Source organism: Gracilinanus agilis, chromosome 4 (assembly GCF_016433145.1).
Source record: "Gracilinanus agilis isolate LMUSP501 chromosome 4, AgileGrace, whole genome shotgun sequence".
NCBI lineage: Eukaryota > Metazoa > Chordata > Mammalia > Didelphimorphia > Didelphidae > Gracilinanus > Gracilinanus agilis.
In genome coordinates this window covers 307,560,853-307,587,038 of record NC_058133.1, presented here as the reverse complement: position 1 = coordinate 307,587,038, position 26,186 = coordinate 307,560,853, and the positions used below count along the sequence as shown (strand labels likewise).

The window sequence follows — 26,186 nt, the reverse complement described above, 5'->3', positions numbered from 1 at the left end:
CTAATATCGAACGTATCTACAAAATATCTCACATTACACAATAAGTGTGTTTGAAGGTCACTCACAGAGACTATGCGTAGGTACAGATGAACATGCAGAATGATATAAGGAACAATCAAAGTCTGCCTTCCCCTTAAATACCTACCCCACCAAGGTTCCAGAGGGGCTGGAATTGCCACATTAGTCTCTCTGAGAAAAACCAATAATAATGGCATGATTAAAGCCTTGAAAACCCTTTCTTTGGATATCTTTCTTAATGAAGAACTCTTAAAAAGTTCAGTCTGCAATAACCTGACATAGTTCTAACGGATTAAGAAAGAACTTCATGTAACTTAAAAGAAGTTATCTCTCCTTGCTTTGTGTCATTTGGAACCAGAAGAATGCCATCAATGTTTTCATCTAAATAATTAGTGAAAATCTTTCAATAAAACAGAGCAATGATATGAAAATTCAGAATGTTGAGATGTCAATAATTACAGTTATGATAACTTATCTATGTAGCATTTAGAAGTTTTCAAAGTACTTTATACTATTATTATTTTTGAGCTTTGTGACAATCCTATTAGATATTATAACCCTCATTTTGATTACATAACTATCAGTGGTCACACAACTAGGAAACCTTTGGGGGAGGATATAAACCAGTGGTTCCCAAACTTTTTTGGCCTACTGCCCCCTTTCCAGAAAAAATATTACTTAGCACTCCCTGTCACATACTATCAAGCTTCCCCTTACAGTTATTCACTGCCTCCCAAATGCACCTGTGGCCATCACCACTATAATGGGGAAAACCAGGGGAGTTAACTAAAATATCGATGCAGCACCCACCAGGGGGCGGTGGCACCCACTTTGGGAATCACTGATATAAACCCATTTCTCCCTGATTCCATGTCCTGGTTAAGCATCCATCTATTAAATATTTACTTTTTTGATGTAATTATTCAACCAATTTAAATGTACCGAACTTTACCATCATTCAGTTCAGTATTATTGCTCTCAATAAATCATATCCATAAGGAGAGTATAAGAAAGACTCATCAGGTGTCTTAATGAAATTCAGATATACTATGCCTATAAATTTACTCGGTTTACCTTTGTTTAAAAAATAAAATAAGGGTGGTCTAACAGAACCTGTTTTTGGAGAACCTATGTTAGTTCCTAGTAATCACTTCCCTTTGTAAATCCTCATAAACTGTTTTGAATTTTGCTTAGGGATAGTTCCATTCAGTGCACAATGTGGAAAGAGCTAATGGTGATACATTTATCTTCTTCCCGGTACCCATACACCAAATGATAATCAGCTATACTGCCAATTTTCAAAGGGAACTTCTTGGGTCGATGTAAATTCTGAAAGCCATTATTACTTCACCGGAAGACAGGAAAATGGAAGTTAATCCTGAAGTTAAATCACTATTTTCCTCTAGAGTCTCACCTGATGGACATAAAGCAATTTTTCTCACATTAACATTTCCTACTTATAACCTCTGCTTTGCTTAGTCCCATGAATTATGATATGGGTTTCATCAAACATCACTTCTAATCTTAATGGCACTTTTAAAGTGGAAATTTCTAATCCTCCATAATAATTCATTAACTTAGCATTTTATAAACTCTATATGATCAAGTTCATTAGTTTAAAATTAAAGGAAGAAAAATAGTTCTCTTACACTGAATTAATTCAAAGGACCTGATTTCCCATTTTAACTGCTTCAAATGTCTTGACACTTAACAACCTTCCTTCGTGTCAAGAATATGAGAGGATTATGGAAAACTTGTTAACGGGGAGGAGTAATCAGAGGTTTATTTCTAATTTCTTCCTCTGACAACTTGCACGGCATTTGGCCTGGACTCGGGCAGTACTGAAGTGAGTTCATCAAGACCTTAAGGCTACTGCATGAGGATATGATAATGGCACTATGTCAAAATCATTCGCCATCACCAAAGGAAGAAGGCAGAGCTGTGTCTGGTCTTATTTAATCCATTTCATAGAGCCATGCTAAGGGCCTGAAAACCCCGAGGAGGAGGAAGTAAGCTACTGGTAGCCTAGAAATTTCTCTTATTTCTATAAGCTGTCATTAAACGTCTTTGTGGTGCTTATATAAGAAGAGCTATAGGCCAACGTTCATGTTTCTGCCCACTATCAGCTCGCCCTTTCATCCCTATGCCATCTTTGCAACTAAAAATAGGTTAAAAGGGAGTTTATTTAGTAATGATATATCCATGATGAAAGATTCAAGGAAGGAAGGGACGTTTGGGGCACATTCCTAACTTGTTTTAGGTCACCATAAAGGACAACCCTGCCCTCTTAGAAAACACCTCTTGGCATGCCTGTCAGACACAATACTTGGCAGATTGTGTCAATGAGTGACAGAAGTGACATTTCTTCTATTCTCAGGTTTCTGTTGCAAATGACTATTATGATTTTCATCCTACTAACAACCATTCAAATTATAAAAATTCCAAATTGCTTAGCACAGTCTTAATTAAGGAAAAACAGTACCAAATTACTCTCTTCATCCCCAAATGTTGGGTAAAGAGATATTTCTCTCTCCTTTCCTTTCTACCAGTGAAAGCAAGCTGAAAAGATTTCCTGCAAGATGTTCACATTGCGTTTCCTCATATGTGGAAACTAAAACAATTGTTTACCAATGTAACTCCTTATATCTCATTTTAATTATCCCCACTGCCATTTGCAACTGAATAATTTTCTCTTTTACCTTCTGTTTATACTGCTATAGAAATAACCTGCTTTGACTTTTTCCTAGTTTAACACTTGGTTTTCTTATTTTTCTAATTGTCCTTTGAGTCCTGTTTTATTGATTTTATAGCCCTTTTATCTTCAGGCATGGGTTGAGTAATTCAAGTAAAAAATATGGGGGGCAGCTGGGTAGCTCAGTGGAGTGAGAGCCAGGCCTGGAGACGGGAGGTCCTAGGTTCAAACCCAGCCTCAGCCACTTCCCAGCTGTGTGACCCTGGGCAGGTCACTTGACCCCCATTGCCTACCCTTACCAATCTTCCACCTATGAGACAATGCACCGAAAGTGCAAGGGTTTAAAAAAAAAAAAGAAAGAAAAAAAATATGGTTGTTATATTTTCTGGGTAGGAGTCAAAACTTTGGTAAATTCAACATTTTTGTATAGGGCATTGGATATAGATATAGGTCTCCATAGAGATTTGCCAAATTAAATTTTTTAAAAATTGACTCTGCTGGTTAGCAGAGGCAATTATCTTCTTAAAAAATAAATGGGGGTAACTGGATGGCTCAGTGGATTGAGAATCAGGGCTAGAGATGGAAGGTCCTAGGTTCAAATGTAACCTCAGACACTTCCTAGCTATGTGACCTTGGGCTAATCACTTAACCCCCATTGTCTAGCCCTTACCACCCTTTTGCCTTGGAACTAATACATAGTATTGATTCCAAGATGAAAGTTAAGGGTTTAAAAAAAAAGAAAAATAAGTAAAAAAAAGCAAATAAATTAAAAGAATACTTTCCCAAGTTCTTGTTCCTTTTAATTACTAGAGCAGAATACATTTATTATCATACTATACCTTCCCAAATTATAATGTCTAGTTTATTAAAGTTTTTGGACAATATGAGAAACTTTAACTATTTTAATTACTATTAAATTAGTTTAAAATACAAAATCTCATTTTTGTAGGAAATTTTTATGCATTCCATTTCAAGGTCATTGGAGAAAATATGATAGCAATTTACACAGAGGTTTGCTGTTATTGGAATTTTTGAGTGAAATATAGAGATATGCAAAAGAAAACTTACATATAGGTGCAGTATTTCATATAAAAACACTTAAGCTAGGAAAAAACTTTAATGGGAAACAAAGGTCATTATTTAACAGTATCAACTCTCTTACTTTTTAAAAATTCAATGAATTTTTAGGACCTTTTGTTCTCCTATTGAACAGAGTTGATAGATTTGTGTAGTAAAAACATTAAATTTGTGACCTGAATAAGTAATATCTAAGGTCTCTTTGCATAGGGTGGAAAAATAGTCAATTTACTTGATTCTGGTTACACTGAATTTTCCATCATTTACAACATGTTAAAGAGGAATATTGGAAATAAGAATTCTATGCTAAATCTTGGAGGAAAAAATCCCAATAACAACAACAACCAGAAAGGAATAACTGTCAGGGGTTAGTGAATAGGGGTCCAGACTCAAAGTCAACCAAAAAACAGTTGATCTCTGATAAAGAAGCTTATGAGGCAAGGATTACACTAAGGATATAAAATTATTTGGAGGACATCATTGAGGAGTATAGCAGATTTTTAGTACTGCTATCTCATAACTCTATGGAAAGTATTTTTTTTCTGGATAAAGTTTAAATATGAGAGTCAAGTAATCCAGTTCTCTTGTTTTTTTAATTTTATTGATTACTTAAGAAAATGTTTCCATGGTTACATGATTCATGTTCTTTCCCTCTCCTCCTCTTAGCCTCCTCCTATAGCCAACGAACGTGCAATTCCACTGTAATCCAATTCTTCTCAAGGGTCATAGAGATATCTGGAAGTGGCTAGAAAGAGGAACCTGACTTGTGATCTTGTTAATATAGGTGATTTCCCACATGAAGAAACTGTTGGAATCTTTTCTGTAGTTTATAGACAATCAAATGGATTCAAAATAGAACAGATTTGCCAATATTTCGATAGAGAACTATCAGCAAATAAGTAGAGTCACACATTTGGATATAAGAGTTCCAAATGTGCTAAGAAAAACAGTAAAATTGCCACCAAAGAAGATGAGATCAAAAGGATAGGGCTGATATGAAGAAATATGTGGTAGAGGTGACACCATTTTATGAGAGATTGACAAGAATTGTAAATTTGTAGATATTATTGTTTTCCCCTAAAAATATTCTAATTACTGCCAGTTCCTATATCTATATCCTCATTTTTTAAAGATGTTTTGAGAATAACAAGTGAGGTAACATATACAGTATTTTTTCAAACTTTAAAACATCATGTTAGTGATTATTAACATTTTGTTATAGCCCACACATAATGAAAATGAGAAGGAAATGGTCACACTCTCAGATGACTTTTTACTGCAGACTATCTTCTTAAACATATTAGCGTCTGAACATTAAGAATATGAAATACAAAGGGGACTACCAGGAGGCTTGACCCTGAGAACAACTAGACTTGAGACTTCAGGAGCCCAAAGAGTGCAGTCAGACCCTGGGTGTGAGGATAAAACTGAGAGGGAGCTGGGCTAACCAATGGCAAGCCAGAGACAAGAACCCCAGAAGAGAAAGAACAAGAAGAAATCTTTAACACTTGCCAACTTTTACACAGAAAAAAATCCAGACAACAGAGCAAACAGTAGAGGAGAACTAATCATATCCAAACCTTTCAAAAAAAATGAAAACTTATCACAAGCTATTGAAGAGTTCAAATATGAGATTATGAGAAAGATGGTAGAGAACTGGCAAGAAAATAACAGTTTAAAAAGCAGAATTTCACAATTAGAAAGTGAGGCTCAGAAATCAAATTAATTGATAAGCAAATTGAAGACCAGAAATGACCAGCTGGAAGCCTTGAAGAACCAAACAGACCAGATTCAAAAGGAAAATCAAAAGATTATAGCCAAAAACCTGTCTTTAAAGGCTAGAATTGGGCAATTAGAAAAAGATGCCACCAAATCAAAAGAAGTGATGAGCAAATTGGAGACCAAAATCAAAGAGCTAAAAAACAGGATAGACCAAATCAAAAAGGAAAATCAAAAGAATATAGCAGAAAACCAGTCTATAAAGACAAGAATTGGGCAAGTAGAAGCCACTGATCCCTCAAGACAAGAAGAACAAATAAAGAAAAGTCAAAAGACTGATAAAAAGGAAGGAAACATGAAATATCTCACTGAGAAATTGACAGGTCAAGAAAAGAGGTCTAGAAGAGATAATGTGAGAATCATTGGTCTTCCTGAAAAAAGCAGAAATTAATAGAAATTTGGACTCCATACTAAAGGAAATTATTCAGCAAAATTGCCCTAAAGTTCTACAACAAGAGGGTAATATAGATATTGAAAGGATCCATAGATTGCCCTCTACACCTAACCCTGAAAAGACAACCCCCAGGAATATAATAGCCAAATTCAAGAGCTTCCAAGTAAAGGAAAAAAATTTTACAAGAAGCCAGAAAGAGACAATTCAGATATCAAGGAGCACCAATCAGGATCACACAGGATCTGGCAGCCTCCACACTACAAGACCACAAGACTTGGAATATGATATTCAGAAAATCAAGAGAAATGGGTCTACAACCAAGGATCACCTACCCATCAAAACTGATTATATGGGGGCAGCTGGGTAGCTCAGTGGAGTGAGAGTCAGGCCTAGAGACAGGAGGTCCTAGGTTTAAACCCGGCCTCAGCCATTTACCAGCTGTGTGACCCTGGGCAAGTCACTTGACCCCCATTGCCCACCCTTACCACTCTTCCACCTATGAGACAATACACCGAAATACAAGGGTTTAAAAAAAAAACTGACTATATACTTCCAGGGGAAAGTATGGGCATTCAATAAGATAGAAGATTTCCAAGTATTTGCAAAGAAAAGACCAGGACTAAATGGAAAGTTTGATATCCAACCACAAAAACCAAGAGAAACATCAAAAGGTAAATAAGAAACAGAGGGGAAAGAAAGAAAACTCTTATTTTTAAATTTGCCTCTTTAAGGGCTTCAATAAGATCTAATTATTTGTATTCCTATTTGGAGAAATGTTTTATGTAATTCTCTGTAGTGAACTCTATTCACTATTATAGTATCCACTATTATAGTAATTAGAAGAATTATTCACAGGGAGAGGTTGGAGTATTAAATGGTCTAAGATGATAAGGGGTGGGTGGAAAAGAGGGGGGTGAATAGTAGAGGACACCAAGAGAAACTTAAATGAATAAGAAAAATAGGATATTCTCTTACACACAAAGAGGGCATAGGAAGGGGAGGGGATGAATACTATTTTAAGAAGGAGAGGAAGAGAACAATAAGAGGTAATATTTAAACCTTACTCTCAGTGGAATTAACCCTGAGAGGAAAGAGTAGCTATATTCATTGAGATAAAGAACTCTATCTAACCCTACTAAGAAAGTCAGAAGGGATAAACCAAGGGGAGCAGACGAGTGGGGAGGTCAAAAAAGGGAGGGGAGGAAAAGAGAGAGGGAATTCATTAGGCCTTAAAAATAAAAAAGAGGGGAATAACAAGGGAGGGGGTAGAAAGGGTAGTAAATCAAGGGAGGGGACAAGGGTTACTGGTTTAAAACAAATCACTGATTTAAAAAGAAATAGCCTAAGAAGAAAGGGTAGAATTAAGAGAGGATACCAAAATGTTGGGGAATTCACAACTGATAATTATAACTCTGAATGTGAATGGGATGATTGATTATACTAAATTAAAAAGCTTTTGCACAAACAAAAACAATGGAGTCAAAATCAGAAGGGAAACAACAAATTGGGAAAAAAATCTTTATAACAAAAAACTCTGACAGGGGTCTAATTACTCAAATATACAAGGAGTTAAATCAATCGTATAAAAAATCAAGCCATTCCCAAATCCATAAATGGGCAAGGGACATGAATAGACAATTTTCAGATAAAGAAATCAAAAGTATCAATAAGCACATGAGAAAGTGTTCTAAATCTCTAATAATTAGAGAAATGCAAAACAAAACAACTCTGAGGTATCACCTCACACCTAGCAGATTGGCTAAAATGAAAGAAGGGAAGAGTAATGAATGCTGGAGGGGATGTAGCAAAATTGGGACATTAATGCATTGCTGGTGGAGTTGTGAACTGATCCAACCATTCTGGCTGGCAATTTGGAACTACGCTCAAAGGGTTATAAAAGAATGCCTGCCCTTTGATCCAGCCATACCATTGTTGGGTCTGTACCCCAAAGAGATCATAGATAAACAGATTTGTATGAAAATATTTATAGCCGTGATTTTTGTGGTGGCAAAAAACTGGAAAACGAGGGTATGCCCCTCAGTTGGGTAATGGCTGAACAAACTGGGGTATATGCTGGTGATGGAATACTATTGTGTTAAAAGGAATAATAAACTGGAGGAGTTCCAGGTGAACTGGAAAGACTTCCAGGAATTGATGCAGAGTGAAAGGAGCAGAGCCAGAAGAACATTGTACACAGAGACCAACACACTGTGGTAAAATAGAATGTAATGGACTTCTGTACTAGCAGCAATGCAATGATCCATAACAATTCTGAGGGATTTATGATAAAGAACGCTACCTACATTCAGAGGAAGAACTACAGGAGAGGAAACACAGAAGAAAAGCAGCTGCTTGAACACATGGGTTGATGCGGACATGGTTGGGGATGTAGACTCGAAACTACCACACCAATGCAACTATCAACAATTTGGAAATGAGTCTTGATAGATGACACATGTTAAAACCAGGGGAAATGCGCATTGGCTATGGAGAGGGAGGAGGTGAGGGTGGGTGAAGGGGAAAGTGAGAACATGAATCATGTAACCATGATAACTTTTCTAAAAAATAAAAATTATTAAAAAAACAATATGAAATCCAACCATTTTTCGAACTTCTTTATACAAAACCATATTTGATTAAGTAGATCAGAAATAACACCAGAGACAAATTTACTGAAGGATTATTATGCAAAGTATAAAACAAGGGTACATGTAGTCTTCAAATGTGTTTGCCACTGTCATCAAGGATGTGTTTAGCAGAGTCCTGATAAAAGAGGAAATCCAAAGAGCTACTGAAATCCTTCAGATGCTCCTGCTTGTGAATGACATTGTGCTTATTGCATCTAGCCCTGGAATTATGTATGGTCTCTTCAAGGAGATCTACAGTCATAATAAACTCCACAGGAAAATCCAAGTGGATTAAGATTACTTATTTTTACTTCACATAAGCAGTCTCTATATCTTGGATAGATACTGCAGATTGAATAATTAGCTGCTTCCAGAAGCAGAATAGGTTAGGTTGCTTTTAGAAAATTTATACTGCTTTAAACTATACCAAGCTTTCTCTTTCTCTACCTTTTTCATAACATGCAGTGGAAAGATGAATAATTATGCCATCAGAAATCATAGGTATGAACCCTGGCCTCTGGCTTTAATTCTCTGTGTGATCCAGGACAAATCACTTAACCTCACTTGCCTCGGTTTTCTTATTATTAAAAAGAAGGTTATCAGATTGAAGAATGTGTACAATCGATTCCAGTTCTAAATCTGTGACAATGCTAATCTTTCGTTTTCAAAATTATAACCATTATAATATTAAAATATAAAAAATATTGCATGTAGAAAAGCATTCTATTTATAATATCTGTAGAATATTGTAGCATATTTTCATCTCTTTCAGGATGCAGTCTTAACTGATTACTTCAAAACTTGAATTTTACAAATTTCAGAGTTTAAGGGAATTGAGAGTGCCTGATATGTTTTCCATGCTAATTATTTGGACCATTTAAATTGTTTGATTCTTATTTTCCAATGAGAATAAAATCTGCTGTGAAACTTAAGGCCAAAAAAATATTCCAACGGGATGTATGTGTTTGTGTAGAGGTTAAATTCAATGAGTTTTAAAAAGAAGTGTGAATTTCATGTGCCATGAAGAGAACTTTTAATTACTTCAAGGTTAAAACACAATATGAATTATCTACAAAGGTAGATGAAAAGAAGATTATATTTTGCTTACCAGCCAAATAGTTTCACTCTTTAAATTAGAAGAAATGACATTATCACATAGGTTAAGTACCATTCACAGGACTGAAAGGTAATATTAAAAATAATTTAAACCTAAAAACAAGTTAGTCATGTAAACTATGTCTTCTAATAGAAAGGGCATGGCATAAAACAGATTTGAGAAGATAGGAAAATTTACATGTGAGAATTATTTCATGACATATAATTTTGACCTCTCTACAGTTTTTAACATTGTGGACCATCTTCTCCTGTTGAATAATCCACTTTCCTTCAACTTCAGAGATACTGACCTTGTTCCTTTCATACTACTTTGACTCTACATTTCTGTTTCCTTCAATGGTTCGATACTTCCCAGTCTCTTAATGTGTCCTTGGCTCTCCTCCTCCTCTTCTTCTTCCCCTTCTTCTCCATTCCCTCTCCTAAGTCCTTTGGCAAATGATTTCAAGTACTATTCCTCTGCAGAAAGCTACAAACTCATTCCCTCCAGCTTGGATCTCTCTTTTGAGTGACAGACCAATATATCCTCCAAGACAGCTCACTTGTCTCTCAAACTTAACACATCCAAAAATCTAAAGGAGGTAACTTTCTCTTTAAGACTGTTTATTATGCCTGCACTTTTTTTTATGGAAACCATTAATCATCCAGTCTCTTGTTCAAAATCCTAGGGTTATCTTTGATTTTCCCTTCTCTCTACCTTTAAAATCCAGAGATATCTAGTTCTGCCAACACTATTTCCAGGATATTTGTTTATTCATTTCTTTCTCCCTATTTTCATTGCTACCATCTTAGAATAGTCTTTCATTTACACTTACATAGACTACTTCTATGGGCTGACTTAGAGATATTTTCACCTTTTTTATAGGTGGTCCTGCTAACATGCTCTCCTTCTTCTAGCCCCAAATCATATTGCTTCCAAAATAGTATGCTTTATGCATTCATCTTGTCACTGATATATGTAAAGGAAGTGGAATAAACTAATCCACAAACAGCACTTCCTATGTGTGAGGAACTATGTTTTGTGCAGGCAATTCAAAGACAAAAATGAAATAATTCCTGCCCTCAAAATTCTTAAATTCTAATGGAGAGATCAACATTATGTGTGTATACACTTATGTATCTGTATAGATGTATATCTATAAAATATTCAATAAACATTTTAAACAATCAAAAACATTTATTAAGTGCCTTTAATTTGTCAGGCACTGTGCCCAGTGCGAGGTATACAAAGGGAAGCAAGAGACAGTTCCAGTTCTTAAGGGTCTTTCAATCTAATGAGCAAAACAAAACAACAAGCAAAAAAAATGTACAAACAAGTTATAGACAGGTTAAATAGTAAATAAATAAAGGGAGAAGGTAGCGAAGAGATAAAGATGACAAGCAGCATGTTATTTCATCAATTTTCCAAAATAAAATTTCAGGACAATGACAGTTAAGATAAAAGGAAGAAAACCAAGGAGGATTGAAGTCCTAATGATTAAACATGCATATCCTTTGGACTGTAGGAGTGTGGCAAAGTCTTTACAGATAACTTACAAACAAAAGAAAAGGAAAATAAACAATCTTGGACAAGAAATTCTAACACATTCTGTGCAATGTCTTCACTTTGTTGTCTTCATAGTTTACATGGCCATCGCAATTAGTATCTGCTTCCCTGATCATTTCATTAACTCCTTCATCCGCTAACTTCTCTCTGACATTTGTCAACACTTGGAGAAGTTTTACTGTACTAATATAACCATTGCCATCATTGTCAAACATATGAAATGCTTCTCTAATTTCTTCTTTACTGTCTGTGTCTTTCGTTTGTCTTGCTGTCATAGTCAGAAATTCTGGAAAGTCAATTATGACATACATTACCATCAGCATCTACTTCATTCATCTTATCCTGTAATTCTGCTTCGGTGGGATTCTGCCCAAGTGACCTCATTACAATTTCCAATTCCTTTGTTGTTATAGTACCATTTCCATCCTTGTCAAGTAGTGAAAAGGCTAGGTTGTGAATGCCCTTTGCTTGACACTGAATGAATTTTCTCCACAAGCTGATGTTATTCTATTTTTCCAATCTTATATCAGATAACTGTCCCTGCATTTTAAATCTTGTCAAACTGGACCACTCTACATTTTTCCAGCTGCTATTAGAGAAATTCTCCTATTAGAGAAATAAACACGTGGCTTTCTTAGATCTCTTCTTTCTCCCTGTCACATATCCCTTAAGCTGGATACCATCTCCTTTGTAGATTCTTTATGGTCTTCCTTGTTCAGAAGAACTTCCCTCTCAGGTCTCATATAACACTTTATTATTTATCTCTCTAATAAATTAAACATTTAATATAATCTATTATCTATTCATGAGTTACCCTCCCATAAGTCTTTAATTTCCTTAAGATCAAGGGTCAGGTCTTAACAAAGCTGGAAAAGGCTCTACAACGAGTAAATGCTTAATAGTGCCTGTATCAATCTTTGTGAGTCCAGCCCAGAACAAGGAATGATGAGAGATACAAATGAATTAGGAGGATAGTTCTGAGCTACTGGAAAACTCAAGAAATCATCTGATATTGATCTTGAGTAGAGGGAAGATATTTCTTTTCATTTTATAAATGAGGAAATAGGAGCTCAAAGAGAGTATTTACTAAGTTAAGGTCAAACAATGTATGGAGGAATAGAAAGCAGTTTCCTAGTGCCTTAGGGAAGTGTTCTTTCTTCTATGCTGTCAATGGTACACAGATGCCCCAAAATAACTTATTATGATATACCTGAGGGAAACAACATCTACATAAATGAAATATCATTTTATTTTTTATTTTAAAACTCTTACCTTCTTACTTAAAATCAATACTATGTATTGGTTCTAAGGCAGAAGAGCAGGAAGGGTTTGGCAATGGGGGTTAAGTGACTTGCCCAGGGTCATACAGCTGGGAAGTATCTGAGGCCAGATTTGAACCTAGTACCTCCCATCTCTAGGCCTGGCTTTCAATCCACTGAGCAACCCAGATGCCCCCCCCCCTTAAATATCATTTTAAAAAGACAATATGAAATAAAGTGTAATGAATAGAAAATAGAAGTGCTATGAAGGTTTAAAAATAATTTTTAAATCTAGGGTTTTGAATTAGGAAGAAAAGTAGAATTTCTTTAGTGAGGTAAGAAGAAAGTGTAGGATTTGAATTAATTAAATGGTAGAAGGAAGAAAGCAAAGTATATGTTATAGATAGATAATGTTATATCATTAAAAAGACTTCAGTACAGAAATTAGCACATTGTGTGGGAGAATAAGTTATAGTGGGCTGAAATATGGCACAGAAGCAAACTCATTTGGGCCATTAATGGGAGATAAGGCTAGAGAGATTGGCTAGATTAGTTGACTTGGGACTTCGAATTTGGGGATGGAGAGTTTCCATTTTATCTGACAGGCAATAGGGTGTTATTACCTACAGAATCTTAAACAGAGTAGTGATACATGAAGGCTGTGCTTTATAAATTTAATTTGTCATTAGTTATAAAAGATAGATTAGTAGGAGAAACTAAAGATAAGAAGACAAGGTAAGAGTCTGTTCAAGAAGTAGAAAAAAGAGGAGATTAGGCCCAGGATGAAGACAGTAGTGATGGGAATGAAGAGGAAATCATGAATTTGGTGTACATTACACCTGAAGAATTGATCAAGCATCCAATGATGCCTTTGTGACTAATTGTATATGAGAGGAGACTGATAGGCACATTTCACTGGCAACTGTGAAGGTTTCATCCCAGAAGAGTGGGGCAATGGTGGCTTGACTAAAAAATGAAACAGTTAATAAGGGAAACTAGTTTGGGGTTCTGGTAGCTAGATGGCACAACAGATAAAGTATAGGGCCTGGAGTCAGGAAGTTGTTGAATTATTTCAGTCATGTCCAACTCTTCATGATTTCATTTGGCATTTTCTTGGCAAAGATATTGAAATGGTTTCCCATTTCCTTCTCTAGTTCATTCTACAGATGAGGAAACTGAGGCAAATAGGGTTAAGTGATTTGTCTATGGTCACATGGCTAGTAAATATCTGAAGTTGGTTTTGAACTAAGGTCTTCCTAATAATTCTAGACCCAATTTTCTACATATTGTGTGGCCAGTTGCCACTAGAGTCAGGAAGAAGCTGGAAGTAGAAGTCATAAGTAGCTGTTAAGTTGGAACCAGAGCCATTGGTAAGATTATGAGGCTGGAGATGTTGGCTTAGGTATAATAATAATAATACAGTTGAAACTTAAATTTAGAGAGCATAGTCTAAAGGTGAATGATGAAAATCAGATGATGAAGGAAACTGAACCATGGAGTAAAATTCCAGCAGGGGTGGCAAGGGAAGAGGATGAATAGCCAGCAAAATGATCTAAAGAAGAAAAAAGCCAACCAATTTAAAAAATAAACCAAAATAGCAACAAAAGAGGAGCTTCTAACAAAAAGCAATAAAAAGATTAAGTACTAAATATTTTGTTCCAGAAATTGAACTTTAAAAAATCTATTTTTAATCTGTAAGTTAAGAAAATCTATTGATGAAATGGAACACATCCAAATTAATATCTAATGCAGAATAAAACAGAATAACCAATTAGATTTTCAGGCAAAAAGTTGGTAGTTATAATAATTATTGGAGACATGAGTTTAGAAGAACTAGTTGGTGTTTAAGCTTTGAACATGTGTTTGGTTTCATTAATTAATTTTTTAAAAAATTCAATCTGTTTTCTACTATATTGTCAGGTCACCTAACTATAAGGTATCTGCTACTTTTTAAAAATCCATTTTCCCACTCTCTATATTCCCCTATAGATATATCCTTCTTTTCCTTCCTTCCCCTCTCTTGCAATTTGGATGCTATTATTATCTCCCAGCATTTTCTATTTAATTAATTTTTTACAACTTATACTTTTCCCTTCTTTTAGGTTAACTCAACTTGCTTCCTTTTTATTTCTTGACTTGCAATCTTTTCTAAGGCAGAAGTGTTTAACTAATTTTATATGCAGTGGACCCCTTTAGCAGTCTTGTAAAGCCTTTGCGGCATCTAGGTGGCTCAGAGGATAGAGTGTTACACATGGAGTTGGGAACATGTTTAAATCTTTTCTCAAATACTTATTAGCTATGTGATGTGGGGCAAATCACTGAAAATCTGATGGTAATTGTCTTAATTTGGCTTTAATATCTATATGGTTTGAAATGTCAGGGAGACCTCTATTGAAGATTTTCCCATTGTTTGGGAAGATGATTTCAAATTTGGGATGACCAGTACCTGGAATTCACCGCCAGTCATTAAACTACCCAGAGAACCAAACAACACAAAGCTTACTTTTATTTGAAAAATTAGTGTGAAAGGAAGACAATACTATGAGATTTACATTTTTCCCTATGGCTGATTCAGAAAGTGTTAAAAGTGGATTGCTTGGCTTCAAGCCTAGATCAATGATTCCTGGAGGAGCCTTTTTTTCCCATCTGTAATTCCTTTGTGGATTGCTAAGTAGCAGAAAAGAGATTTCAGAAGCAATTCTATAATTATAGCTACTATATATTAAAGGCAGAAAAGTGGTATTATAAATGATCAGCAGGATGTCTGCATAGTGAATAATTTTCTTCATGTAGAGGGCCAGAGGATTCCTTAACAGCTCACTTCACTTAGAGGAGGGCTTTTTATTTTAATAAATATCTTCCTGCAGTAGAGTTTCTCATTTTGGTTTGGGAGAATCACGCTTCTCACTAAAATGGATGTTCTAAAGATAAAATAATATATTTACCTCTTAAGCGAGGGAGAGTTTTTATTCAGCCTCTTCTAAATAGCCTACTGATACAGTAAGTGAGGATGGATGAACACTGGTGAGCAGCGACAGAGCTTGTATAGTTCAACCACCTTATTTTATAGATGAGAAAAGCATATGGAGCCTGAATTGTCTAAGGTTCAGGGACAACATTTGAATTCAAGTTCTCTGAGTTCAGCATCAATACCCTTTACTTAGAGATGATGATGATCAGTCAGCTTATATGTCCTTTGGTGATTTGTGTGTATCATGGCCACGAAATAATTTAAACATTATTATTATGGCATATTCTGTCAGAGTTTCTTCAGAAATACAAAGTTAGAGGAGGATGCTTAGCTGGTTGGTCTCATGGAAAGCCATGGATATTTCACATGCTATGCCTATTAGAACTCCATAAATGGACAACAAAAGGTGGGCTGATTATTGTCACTCAGTAAAGAAGAATGACTTTAGAGTCAGAAGACCTAGGTTCATATTCCATCTCTGAGAGTTATTTCCAGTATGACTTTGGACAAGTTTTTACCTCCTTGGGTATCAAATTTTCTTTGGGTAGAATGCAAAAGTTGGAATAGTCTCTGAGGTAGCTTCTGACTCAATCATCTTAAAATTAATGATATATAATATATAATAAATCTTATAATTAATCAATAATTTATTAAGTACTTACTATGTGCCAGGCATTGTGCCAAGCACTATACACACAAAGAGTATCCTCCTTGGAAATGTCAAAGATTTATCCATTCTTCTCTTAGACCGTCTGGGATTATAGGATCATAACTTGAGTCAGAGTGACCTCAGGCAATTTCATATAGACTCCTCATTAAAAATATATGTAGTTTTGGGGCAGCTGGGTAGCTCAGTGGTTTGAGAGTCAGGCCTAGAGACGGGAGGTCCTAAGTTCAAATCCGGCCTCAGACACTTCCCAGCTGTGTGACCCTGGGCAAGTCACTTGACCTCCATTGTCCACCTTCACCACTCTTCCACCTAGGAGCCAACACACGGAAGTTAAGGGTCTAAAAATGTAAAAAAATTTAAAAATATATATGTGGTTTCATGAAAGGCAACATTGAGTCCTCCAGAGTTGATGATCTGAGTCCCAGTTTGACTTTGAACATCCTGAACATGGAATCCTCGCAGGTCACCTAACCCCTCAGTTTCCTAAGGTGTTTAAGATCCTGTGTTATAGAGGTCCCATGGGAGTTCTCTATATCACTGAAATAATATGTCTGATTCATGTATCCAGACAACTAGGTGGTACTCTATAAAGCCTTGGTCCTAGAGACAGGAAAACTTGGATTCAGATCCAGCCTTAGACATTAGTAGAGTAATTCTAGTCAAGTCACCTAACCTCTGCCTGTCCTTGGCTTCCTCAACTATAAAAAGGGGATAATAATAAGAGCTGCATCAGAGGGTCATTGTGAGGATCAATCAACCAATCAATATTTCGTAAGTGCCTCCTATATGCCAGGCACTGTGCTAAGTGCTAGGAGTACAGAAAGAAGCAAAAAGCAGTCTCTGTCCTCTAGAAATTAACAATCTAGTAGGGGAAACAATATGAAAACAAATATATTCAAAACAAGTTATATACAGGATAAATAGGAAATAATTAATGAGACAAGGCACTAGAATTAAGGTTGGCTGAAGAAGGAACAAATCAAATATTTATAAGAAACCTAGCACAGTGTTTACTTGCTGTGTGACTCAGGACAAGTTGTTTGCTGAATCCCTATTAACCTCAATTTCCTAATCTATAAAATGGGGATAATAATAGCATTGAACTTTTAGGACTGTTCATGAGTATTCAATGAGGAAATAATTATAAAGTGTTTATTACAGTACCTGCTCTAAAGTAAGCACTAGCTATTATTAGCTATTATTATTTCTTCAAGTTCTAAATTCAAAAGCCTGTAAGTAGTATAAGTTTTGGGTAAAAAAAATGATAATTTGTACATGTGCTCTATCTTTCTGCTGCTTGAGGGCAGAGATATTGCTTATTTGTTTTTGTTTTTCTCTCAGTGGATGGGCCACAAAAGATGCTTAATAAATATCATACAATTTAGTTTCAGTAAATAGTCAAATTGTTTTATGAAGCATATGTGCTCTGTGTCAGTGATCAGGCTGGGGTTTTGGAACACAAAATTATAAAAATGGCAGAGTCTTTGCCTTCATAGAGCTTAGAGTCAGTTGGAAAATAGTATACTTAAAGTAATAAGTGTGACTTGGGAAAAAATGCCAAAATGGCAAACTAAGAAACACTTGAAGCCCACCAACAACCCTCCACACATTAACAGAGGAATAAAAATGCCTCATAATAAATGAATCCTGGAGTGGCAGAACCATCAGAAAAAGGAATGAATTAGTGCTCTGGCAAAGAACAACAGGGAGAGAAAGCAAATAGTATTCAACTCATTGGGGTACGAAGATAGAGTGCTAAACAAGTCTTAATGGAACTCAGATAGCATAAGTGACAGGAGAAAGAGCACAACCAGTTGAGTCCAGCCTCAGAAGAACTTGGACATGATATAGCATAAGCAGCAGAAGAAAGAGCACAGAAGAAAATGCCTAGCTTCAGCAGGGTAAGGGCAGAAACCAAGCAATCACAGAATAAATATCAGTGGGAGAAAAATCATCCTTGTGTAGTCCAACCAGAACAGAGGCCAGGTGCAATTTAGCACAGGGAGCCATGGGAAGAACTCAATCCAATAAGGTCCAGCCTCAGTGGGATTGGGCAGAACTCAACTCAAACCAGCTTAACAGAACAGCTGAAAACCTCCACAGAACAAGCCAACCAGGTCACCATTGCAGAGTGCTCAGTCTCAGACCTAAACAGCTGTGCTAATCCTAGGCAGATTACAAAGCAGAGTACTATCCCTCCACCTCAGGAATGGAGCTAAACTTCAGCATATAGACAAAATCAAGAAAAGAAATAATCTAAAATATGCAAAATACAGAACAAAAGCTTATTGATATAAAACTCTTTCAATAAGCGATATGACCAAAATGTAAGCTGAAAAGTGGACAGTAATACAAAAGTGAAAATATGTCTCAAAGGAATATGAAAGTCCAAAATGAACCCCTGAAAGAGCTCCAAAAAAGAATAGAAAACAAATAAGAGAAAACAAAAGACAAATTAGATTAAAAAATTATAAAAAAATTCAGCAGCTAAGAACAAAAACATACTGAAGAAAACGGTTCCCTAAAAAAGAAAATATAATGTCTTAAAAAAAAAAACCAAAAAAAAAAACCCTCCCTAATAAAGGAGTATAAAGCCTCAAAGAAGAAAATTGCTTACTAAAAATTAGAACTGGATAAATGGAAGTAAACAACTTCATAAGACAGCAGGAAACAATAAAATGAATTCAAAAGAATTTTAAAAATAGAAACAAATTTGAAAACTTTCCCTGGAAAAACAATTGACTTTGAAAATAGATCCAGGAGACATAATCTAAAAATCATTGGATTGTTTGAAAGAGTTGATAAAGAAAAAAGAACCTGGACACCATATTGCAAGAAATCATCAGGGTAAACTTTCTTGATGTTCTTGAACAAGAAAGGTAAAAAGAAATTGAAAAGATAACTTCTTGAAAGAAATCCCAAATTTAAAAGGACTATTTTGGTCAAATTCAAGAACTTGAGAGCCAAAGGAAAAGTACTACAAGCAGCCAGAAAAAAAATCAAATATTGTGGAACCACAGTCAGGATTACAAAGGATTAAGTATCTTCTACATCAAAGGATCAGAAGATATGGAATATGATATGCTGCAAGGCAAAGAATCTAGGCCTACAACTAGCAATCACCTAGCCATCAAAAAGGAGCATAATATTCCAGAGGAAGAAATGGAAATTTAATGAAATAGAAGAATTCCATATATTCTTGATGAAATGACCAAAGCTAAAAAAGAAAATGTGATGAAAAATCTGAAACCCAAGAGAAGCATAGGTAAACAAAAAACTCAAAGGAATCAGTTGGGAAAATTAATCAAATCCCTGCAATTGAAAGTGGCTACTAGGATGGATTTCTATAAAATTAAGTGAGTCACAAAGTAAAGTATGATATAAATTCAAAATAGAGCCAAAATTCTCTATAATAATTCAAATAGTTAATAAACAAATTTTCAGTCCTGGAATTAGGGAATGTTTAATAGAAGAGGCGAAATGTGTGCTGAGCCAAAAAGGAAGAGGATGATTTCAGTAAAAGATGAGGAGGGAATATGCTTGGATTTTTGTGGGGGTAGAGAATTACCCCAATATATTATCTTTAGATAGTCTCAAACAGCCTTTCTCCCAGAATTCTGGCACCTTTTTTCATGGGTTCCTTTCTTCTGTTCTCCTAGTTCTAGACCACTGGTCAGCAATAAACTCATGTCAGTCTATATACTAATTGAACTGATTTTTCTAAAGCATTCAGGACATGGCCTATCATTTCTCATTCTATGCCACTGCTTACTTTGTAATTCACTCCAAGAACTTACTTAATATCTTTGTATTGGTCCCTTTACTGTGATTAGGTCTTGAGATTTCAAGGACAAACTACCATACGAGGGGAAATGTAAGATAAACATGAGAATAGTTACAGATTCAATTTTCCTGTAATATAGTACCTAAAGAGAAATAATGTGAAACAAACCTGGAAAAGTAGGCTAGTAACAGACTGTGTAGACCTTAAAATGCCAGGTTAAGAAGTTTATATTTCATCTTAAGACAACAGGGAGGAACTGAAGAACTTTGAGCACAAGAATGATATGGTTGTTGTTGTTGTTGTTGAGTAATTTCAGGAATATCTAACTGTTCATGACCTCATTTGGAGTTTTCTTGGCAAGGATACTAGAGTGGTTTGCCATTTTCTTCTTCATCTCATTTTATAGACGAGGAAAATGAAGTAAACAGAGTTAAGTGACTTGCCTGATCACATCAATAGTAAGTGTCTAAGGCAAACTCAGGAAAATGAGCCTTTCTAAATCCAGACTTGGAAATCTATCCACTGTACTACCTCAATGAAATGGTTATAATTGTGCAAAATGATGATTTTTACAACACTGTGGTGCTAAAAGGGAAAGACTGGAAGTACTTTCGAACAGTTGGAAGCTTCTTAATAATTAACGGCACTTCTTTTATTCTCTAAATCTAATTGGAAATTTCTTTTTTCCTTTTCCATTTGTGTTGTATAGGATTTGTCTCTACATGGCATTTTAATCTCTAGAAAGGATACTCTAAAAGCAAGAGGAAATATTCTAGTATTTTGAGTTTAGACCAAAGGGAATTTAGTGGATTTTAGAAGAGTCCCCCAATTGTACATACTTATAAGAATACAAATTTTCAAGGATGATTAGTGGATATCACAAAGTTTTTATACCAGGTTTGACTCCAAGGGAGAAAAATGCAGACAAGGACAGCATCCTTAAACAGTTAAGTATGTATATCGGGGGTGAGAGATATACATTATCAGGAAGAAGGATATGAAGTTGTTAGAATTCCTAGCCTGATGACTAATGACAACCACCAAGGGTTGTTATGAGAATAAAATGAGATAATATTTATAAGTGCTTCTTAAATCTTAAAGCACTATATCAATGTTAGACCTATTAAATGCTAGCTATTCTCTGGTGGATAAGTACATGATCTCATTTTTCTTTCTTCCCAATCAATGGGACAGGATGTTGACCCCACGGACTTTTTGTCTTTCGTTTGTGTTTGGTTCAATAAGCTCAAGTCTTCAATCTACCCGACCAGCCCCATGACACTTACTGTTTATGAGTGTGAGAACAATTGTCTAATTGCATGCAATACTGCTGGCCTCTCTACAATCTGGCAAGTAGAAGCAATTTGAGATATTTTAAGATTTTTGAAGTTAATCAAAACAGTTTATTTATGGATTAGGAATAATTGGCAATGTTGTTTTATAGCTCAAAGAAAGAATTTTTAAATTAGTTTTAGATTTAACTTTGTACAAACTGTCACTATAGGGAGGGAGAAAAAAGGAAGAAGAGAACATGGATTGCAAAATGTCAGAAAATGACTATTGAAAATTGTACTGATGTGTAATCTTGAAAAAAAAGTAAAATAAAGTCATTGTACTTTTAAACTTACCTTTAGCGTGCTATTTATTTCTTTGCTCTGAAGCTTTGAAACAAGATTTATTCTTCTTGGTTGAATCCCATTTGAGTAGCAGAAGGGAGACTGCACGAATACTGGAAATAGTGTCTATATTAGGTTGTATCAGGAAATTATATATCTTTTAGATGGTGTAGCAGATAAGCACAATGGACCTGGAGTCAGGAAGATCTAGCTTCAAATCTGGTCTCAGATACTTATGAGCTGTATGACTCTGGGCAAACAAGCTTAACAGACTTTCACAACTTTGAAAGCCTCCAAGTACCTGTCAATGACTGATTGGTTCTGTTGCTCCAGTACCAGCTGGCTAAATTTGGAAAGACTCACAATATGAGTCATGAATTTCTTACGAATAGCAATTATAAAAGTCCATCTACTAGATGATAGAGGTTTAGCCATCTGCTTTCAAAGAAGAAATATCTAACACTGACCATTCTTTTTCCATCTCCTTTGCTGGATTGTCTCCCAAATTGTACTTGCTCTCTAACGTCAGGTTTCATTCAGAGTTCTATCCTGGACCTTTCTCTCCTCTCCCTCTGTACCTGGGTTAGTGAACCTTTTCCCAGTTTGAGTGCCTAGAGGCCCCAGATTACAGGAGAGAGTAGAGGGGTGAAAGTGCTTGCTCTGGGTGGCTGGACATCCAAAAAATGCCCTTGGACGCTGGGAAGAGGGGGAATGGAGAGGGCTTCCCAGTGCCACCTGTGCACAAGTGCTGTGACTTCCACAACCAGGCTCTCTGCTATTTCACTTGGTGATTTCATAAATGGATTTAATTGCCCATGGATTTAATTGCCATTTATATTTTCAAATCTACCTAATCTTCCCCAAACCCTCTGCTGACCTCTCCAACTGATTTTTTCAGACATTTCAAATTAGATGTCCTATAGACATCTTTAACACTATGTAGAAAACTGCTCATTATCTTTCCCTATGACCCCTCCCCATCCCACACATTTCCTCTTTATTGCAGGGAGTAGCAACATCCTACAAATTGCTCAGGCTTATAACCTAGCAGTTGTATTGGATTCTTCATTATTTCTCACCATCCCAAATCCAATCTGGTGCCAAGAACTATAAATTTCATCATTGTAATATCTTCTGAACCTGCCCCCTTCTCTTCTCTGACACTGCCAACACTATAGTACACTTCATATCTGCATTATTTTAATTGCATACTGGTGGATCTACCTGCCTCCAGTCTCTCCCCACTTCAACCTAAGTCACTAAAGCGATTTTCCTAAAGTATAGATATGATCAAGTCCCATTCCTTGCAAGCTCCAAATTTAGTAAATTCCAGTGGTCCCTTCTTTCCTCCAGAATCAAATATAAAATGCTATACTGTATTCTAAGTCCTTTATAACCTACCATCTCCTGCCTTTCCAGTCATCCTAGATTTTATTCCACACTGGGTACTCTTTAATCTAGTAACACTGGCCTCTTGCCAGTCCCACCAATAAGACTTTCCATCTCATGGCTGCAGGCATTCCCTCTGGCTGTCCAATGTGTCTGAAATGTTCTCTCTTCTTTATTACAAATATTGACCTCTCTAGTTTCCTTTAAGTCCCAATTATAATCCTACCTTCTACAGGAAATCTTCCCCAATCCCTCTTAATTCTAGAGTCTTCCCTCTGTGAATTATTTACTATTTATCCTGTATATAGCTTGATTTGTATGTATTTGTTTGCATGTTGTCTCCCCCATGAAACAGTTAGCTATTTGGGGGCAGAGCCTCTCTTTTTGCATACCCAGAACTTTTCAAAGGGTCTGCCACATAGTAGCTGCTTAAGTTATTTATTGACTGAAAATTACTTTAAAATACTAAACATTCTATATGTGCAAAAATAGGCTGTAATGCACTGAGGCTTTTGCAAGCTCATTTCAATGACAGAAACTAAGGGGAGGGATTCCCAAAGGGCCATCCTTCAAGGTAAACTAGGCAGACAAACTTGGGACAATACAAGAAATACTACAATTCCTTCAAGTGTCAAGTTGAGAACTGATCTAAGGATTGGCAGTTTCCATGTTCCTGACTATGAGTTTTAGGTACAAGGAGAAAAAAAGTCTCTGAGATGGTTTTGTTTCTGAGTTGATGGAGTATATCCTCATTATAGAAATAAAAAACTAAGTTTACAGCTTAAATCACTAAGGCACAAACTTTAATCTGACTAGTGGGTAATCAAGAGATAAGAAACTAAGCTGGCTCTTAAGTAGAAAGTTGGAGGTAAACAGAGTAAATCAAAGCTTCTGTGTACTTTTTGAGTTGTACTTTTTAGCTAAGAACATACCAGTACTTGTTTTAAAAATAAGGTAGATTGAATAATAGATATATCTATTATATTATCTCTCTCTCTCTCTCTCTCTCTCTCTCTCTCTCTCTCTCTCTCTCTCTCTCTCTCTCTTTCCATCTATATGTCTTACACATATATTCACTTACTTTGGTGAACATATCTATTTGTCTTATGGCTCTCTTGAGGTCAATGATTAGAGGACCATCAAACGAAGTTATTTCTGTTGTTATTTCTTTCAAAACATCTTGAATGTGCACAGAGTTTGTGATGACCCTAGGCTTCTTTCTGAAGCAAAGATTCGTCTTCTCAACACCATAATTCTCCCAGTGATGTCATATATCTACATGTCATAGAATGACATTGAAGAATTCAGGTTTGAGATGACATATAGGGCAATGAATATATTATCAGGACAAATAGGATGCAGCATTTTGGTCATGAAAAAACATATATTTAAACCATCATTACAAATATCATTAGAGAGATATGCGNTATATATATTATCTATATAACCTAAAGGTGTTCTTTCTGTTTAAATTTTTTTAATATTCTTTGTTCTATTTGACATTTAATTGAATTATACTTTAATAACAGAGAAAACTCTTAAACATAGAATATTTTAATTAATTTTAATTTTTATAATTTTATGAATAGGTATTTGTAGAGAAGGACAGAAAATAAAGAGGTTATACAGGAAACTGTAGGTCTATTATGTACAGTTCATTTTTTTAAAGTATGGTATAAAATAAGGTCATTCTGTAGTTTTCAAAGCTATCCTGTTTTTCTGGTTTCAGATATTGTCCTTGGAATGAAAAGCTTTTTTTCTATTTAAGGAATTTAGTCAACAGGAGATAGCAGGACACTCCCACAATCACATCTGTCTTTGGGAGTGGCTTTGTGTTTTATGTTCTATAGATAGTTCAAGTTCTTTCCTCAAGGAGTCCATAAGGTTCCTTGATTTCCCAGGACCTACTGGAAGTAGAAAAGTGTTTTCTTTTCTCAAGTACTTCTTATAGGACCATGTTCCACTTAGGATATCAGATATCTTTCCAGATTTTGCTTTCATTTAAAGAAAAGGATAGGCCTCTTCCTCTTACCTTAACTTTTCTATCTTCTCCCAAAATCTACATTAAAAAAAAGTTTCTTTCATATGTGATATTATTTCAACCAAAATTTAATATATCTGTAAAAGTACAGATAGGTCCTAATTATCATGAATAATGAATCACCTGAAGTGGTCATATTATTCAAATTCACACTGCATTTTTCTATTGGGCTAGAACCCTATTTCATATAACCTCAAATAGTATGAATTAAAATATATAGGACCACTTCACAGAATTCATTATTCAAACTAACAGCAACATAGCTTTCCATCTTTTAGGGTATTCTAAAATGTATATCTCTTCTTCCTACCAAATTTGTTTCTGGTAGTAAACTTTATGACAGCAGTGTATGTCACTAGCAGGCATCTTTTTGTTAAATAGGTAAACACAGGTAAGAACTTTAACATTTATTGTTGCTGGGCTTGTCCTTTATATGGCACTAAGAGGCCTCCCTGACCCCAGAGATTACTATTACATAGTTGATAAAAATGTCAAGGTTACACTCATTAGACCATCTATTTTGGTTAAGGAATCATTTCCCCAAATAGACTGTCCATGGTAAATTGTGGAAAAAAAATAGCACTATGAGAAAATGAGAATCTCTGTTTTGGTGGCAAGAAGGTAGCCAAGAAAAGGCCACACTATACTGGAATCAGGGGAGGTTAAGGGCTCTTTTCATATTCTCAAAAATGTAGTCCCTTTTTTAAAGAATTAAACTACGTATTAAGAGTTGATTCTTTATAATAAAATTGAACTAAGTAATATGAATATATAGACATATAAATAAATGACTTCCAATTAAGGGAGGTGTCGTCCCTGCCATCACATCTCTAAGAACCAGCTTCACAAATTTGCCTAGAAAGCAATTAGTTTTTAGATGAGAAAGAGAGAAAGGTTCCTCTGTGGATTATTTTGAAAAATAATCGCTTCCAATTTGTGAGCCATTGATATTTAGATATTGAATAAAAATTAGCAATCTTGTAGATTAAAAACTAAGTTCTTCCAAGTTACTTAGCCATTTCAAAGTATCAAAAGAAGAGAACATTTGGTTTAGGTATTTCAATATAATAATATGTGGAGAAAGTTGGATATTGGAATTAAAATTATATGGAAATACATCAGTCCTGGGGATCAAACAAAAATTCTTAATGTTCACATCCAATCACTTCCCAAGTCTTGTCAAATATATCTCCATCATCTCTTAGTCTCC

General features: G+C 35.4%; 1 protein-coding gene and 1 pseudogene across 1 annotated transcript in view; both read right to left on the bottom strand.

Moving 5' to 3' along the window:
- The window catches only part of ADGRB3 (adhesion G protein-coupled receptor B3), a 907,908-nt gene that overhangs the window by 282,237 nt on the left and 599,485 nt on the right, over positions 1–26,186 (bottom strand). The gene's annotated exons all lie outside the window — the stretch shown is intronic.
- On the bottom strand, positions 11,089–11,687 carry LOC123244605 (annotated as a pseudogene).